The sequence below is a fragment of the Diabrotica undecimpunctata genome, chromosome 2, assembly GCF_040954645.1.
Source record: "Diabrotica undecimpunctata isolate CICGRU chromosome 2, icDiaUnde3, whole genome shotgun sequence".
In the NCBI taxonomy this organism is placed as follows: domain Eukaryota; kingdom Metazoa; phylum Arthropoda; class Insecta; order Coleoptera; family Chrysomelidae; genus Diabrotica; species Diabrotica undecimpunctata.
The window spans coordinates 151,359,793-151,364,149 of NC_092804.1; the positions used below are offsets into that span (position 1 = coordinate 151,359,793).

Consider the following 4,357-nt stretch of genomic DNA (forward strand, 5'->3'; position numbering starts at 1 on the left):
TTAAATTTATCGGTAGTGTACGAATTTCCACTAACTCGTGCCTCACTCTGTATTTTCTCTTACGTTTTTTGTTTTTAACTGTTTCATCACGACAAAAATGCTTGTTCATTCATTATTTCATGCAAAATAGGAATTTTAACCTTAAAACGACACGTTCCCGAACGTTTATAAGCAACTACTGACATGGAACAATACTAATAAAGAAGCATGGCACTTAGAACAGTTTGGCCGGACACGTCCGAAGGACATACCGCTAGCTAGCTTGATCATGCAGTCAATTTTTAAATTAGGTAACAGTAGAATAGGGACTTAAGTCACAGTGGGGCTATTGGCGATGGCACATAGAACACTTTGAGTGGAAAAAGTGATTTTTTGATTTTTTGGCACTTAGATCACTTTGCCCCGTCACTCTACAAATATACTTATCGCTTTATCCACCAAAATAGAAATGAGCGTAGACCTGAGTTTTACTCTACTGTTACAAAAATAAAAACTAATTTAACTTATATTAACCTGCACTGCCACAAAAATATAAATTCTAGACAAATAATACTAAAAGTTCGCAAAAAAGAATAAAGTTCTTATTAAAAACCACTAATCTGCATCAAATTCATCTTCATCTTCGACAGAATCAGGAACAAAAATATGTAACAAAAATATGTTAATGTAGCAAAAATTGTGCTAGAGGAAGTCTGGGTGACTCTATCCAGTGTAGCAAAAGGGTGAACTCTAAAATGCACCTTGATACACCAACGAACTAATATGGGGAATAACGGAAGATGGAAGGGATTAGATAGAAATAAATTATGTAAAAGAAATAAATATGAATTTTATGACGTAAATATGAATTTTAAAATATAACAGAATTAAGTGTTGGCTAGCGACTATGCAGGAGAATGACCACTTGACACTCAAAGAAGGATTCGGCCAATTTGCATGCCCTACAGAGACCGTAAGATATAAGAATTAATGACAAGAAAACCACCAAGAAATAAACAGATGAAAAAAAATAAAAGCTGCTCTAGTGAATGGTTGGGCGCCAGGAAGTTAAATGTTTTCTTCCGAGATATCTTGTATTGCTGAAATATGAAAGATAGGTATTAATTGAAATATTGAATTGTTTTAACCCAACTTTAATAAATACCAATTTTATGTACAGACTATTTTAAACACTTATATATGACCCATCACCTCTTATATACAATTAACTTATCTATATTTACAGTAAAATCCCTGAATAATTATAAAACAATTTACCCCTTAAAAATTTCAAATTGTGACAAAAGTTAGATCCAAAAATAATGTATAAATAATAAATATAATTATATACTACTCACTAATAGTTAGTTTTCGTTCAAAAATTGTTTAGGTTTTAAGTAAAAATTCTCCGGGATATGTGTGCACACAATAACCTAACAAAGAGAAATTCAAGGGAGAGTTATAACCTCATCCCTTGGTAAACAATAAATAATTAAATTAAATTACAATGATAAAATGTTTTTTTTTAGGAAAAATTGAAAATATTTATTATTAAGGATAGTTTTTGTTATTAAAAATTGAACCAAAAGTTAAACCTTGAAGAGGACATAAAAAAAATTATTTAAAGTAATTGAATGATAATAAAAAAAAATAAAGTCAGTTCTTCCTGTCGGTTTCCCTCGAAGAGTGGAGAACTGGACTCAGGTGGTAACAAGATACCAAACCTGTATTCCCTGGATCAGGTACTATTGGACAAATACGTCCCTTTAAACTGCTTCTTAATTTCCCATAAAAAACCAACTTGAAACTCCTTCCCCTTATCTTTATTAAGTATAACCCCAACTAAAAAATAATTCTTCCCCTGACTTGTAACTGGATTCTTGAGTAGGCTAAAAAAACAGTTGTGTTACTCCAAGTTTTTGTACATACAAAAGTTAAGGAAAAACACAAGGGTTATCAACCTTGGAAGGCGATACAAAAAATGTCAGCAAGTGACCTTAAATGGAAATAAAAACCTTAATGGTTTTCGGTAGATAGTGACCTTCGAATGGTGTGACAATGTTTTTATAATGTATGGATATATTAAATAGATAATTTTAACGGAAAACATGATCTTTATATTAAATAGAATAGAAAAAAAAAGAAATATTAGCCGGTTTAAATGGTATGAAATTGAAATACATAATTGTTTACTTTAACTCTTGAAAGGAAATAAAAATTTGAGATAGATATAGAATCTAATACTTATAATTTATTTAGGTATAAAACTTTTCCTTAATGAAATAAGGTGAAATATAACATGTATCAAATATATGAGATACCTATCAAAGACGAAATTAAAATAAGTCTGAATTGTACTAACAATGGCGGATGATATAAAGGATTTTTCCTTATAATTTATTTGTAATGTTATCTTACCGGCTAGGGTGATCCAACTGAAAATATCCTCGTACAAAACAACAAAATAACTCAAATGGTTTCTTCTAAAATAACAGCTCTTCACATAAAAAATAAACTTAAACTAAATTCGGGAAAAAAAAATGGACTCCCAGCCGCTCTACTCTGAGATGTTTATTCACTCACATCCAGTTAACAAGTGACAAGTTGAGATTTTACACGTCGCAGAATAAATGTACTTTCAGAATTTCACCGCTGAGGGCGCAGTTTATTGCCAATATCAGAAATTAAAATTTACTGGGAGTTATTTAAATATTTAGTTTAAGAATATTTCAATATGAATTCAATTTAGAACGAAATTAAAAGATTCCAGTCACAAAAGAAGGTAAACGATTATTTAAGTAACGGACTCGTTACAACGTCACGTACACTCTTTCGCAAGACAATCTTTTGTAGAAATCATGAAAAATTTCATAGATCTAAGGTAGTAATTCATAAAGTTTTGTTTTTTTTGTATCAGAAATAACTACCGGGCCTTCATGACTAAGGTTTTGAGTCAAAAACACTATATTGCGGCCTGTTTGCTGATATTTGACTTTCTTAAAGGGTTCTAAAGGAGTCAATATAGTTTTATAATAAAGAACTCCACACTCTTCTTTGTTGTATCGTAACCACTTTATATTCCTCCAAATAAATGTTTCGCCTTCTTCGTTCACTTTCTTTTGCTGTAAACAAGTTTTAAACAGCGAAGCATAATCATAAAAGTCTTCCCGTTTTATTTCTTTCACGAAAAATGGTTTCCCCTTTTCTGTTTGTCCTACTAGTTGCATCCAGTCATAGGGATGATTTATTAACGTTCCATATATTTTTCTAGTTGTCTCTATCATCTTCTTCAGTGCCTTATCCGGTCCGGATGTTGGCGATCATCAAGGCTATCATGGTTTTGTTGACTGCTCTGCGAAACAGCTCCGCTGAGGTCATCCCAAACCATTGTCGGAGATTTTTCAACCACGAGATACGACGGCGTCCCGGTCCTCTTCTGCCAAATACTTTACCCTGCATAACAAGTTGAAGAATTCGATATTTTTCTTCGTTCCGCATCACGTGGCCGAGGTACTCAAGCTTGCGTTGTTTAATTAAATTAAGCACTTCTTTTTCTTTTGTCATGCGCTGTAGGACCTCAACGTTGGTGACATGGTCCACATAAGATATTTTTAGTATCCTTCTGTATATCCACATCTCGAAGGCTTCGATTCGTTTTTCAGTGGCTTGCGTCAGTGTCCAGGCTTCAACTCCATACAGTAACACTGGAAGAACGTAGCACCTCACTATTCGCATCTTGGTTCCCAAACTGAGATCACTGCAGCACAGCAAGGATCTCAACTTAATAAATGTAGACCGTGCCATTTTAATTCTGGATCTAATCTCTTGAGCGTAGTCCCATTGTACGTTGAGGATAGTTCCGAGGTAAGTTAATCTGTCGACTCTCTGGATCTCTTCGCTACCTGCCATTAGTGCCCCGGGATCTAAATTTGTACGGCTGACAACCATGAATTTAGTTTTCTTAATATTAAGGTTCAGTCCGTATGTTACGCTCACAGTTCGCACTCGGTCTAGTAAGGCCTGCAGATCGTTTAGGCTGGTTGCTAGTAACACAGTGTCATCGGCGTAGCGGATATTATTGATGTATTCACCGTTCACTCGGATTCCCATGTCTAGGTTTGTGAGGGCTTCATTAAAAATCTCCTCAGAGTATATATTGAAAAGAGTCGGCGATAGCACACATCCTTGTCTTACTCCTCGCATGATCTTTACTTGGTTGGTCAGCTGGTCTTCGACCTTGACTTGAGCACGCTGGTTCCAGTATAAATTCATGATGATCCGAATGTCCTTCTCATCCAATCCAACTCTTTGTAGTGCGGTGACCATCTTCTGGTGCTGACAACGGTCAAATGCCTTGGCGTAGTCAATAAAACAAATA

The 4,357-nt window shown here is 34.3% G+C and overlaps 1 long non-coding RNA gene across 1 annotated transcript; it reads right to left on the bottom strand.

Moving 5' to 3' along the window:
* Positions 1-1,117: 1,117 nt before the first annotated feature.
* On the bottom strand, positions 1,118-2,780 carry LOC140433505 (uncharacterized). The gene is made up of 2 exons (XR_011949994.1): positions 2,398-2,780; positions 1,118-1,868 (listed from the first exon to the last, which is right to left on the bottom strand). It is a non-coding gene; the product is annotated as an uncharacterized lncRNA (long non-coding RNA).
* Positions 2,781-4,357: the final 1,577 nt, after the last annotated feature.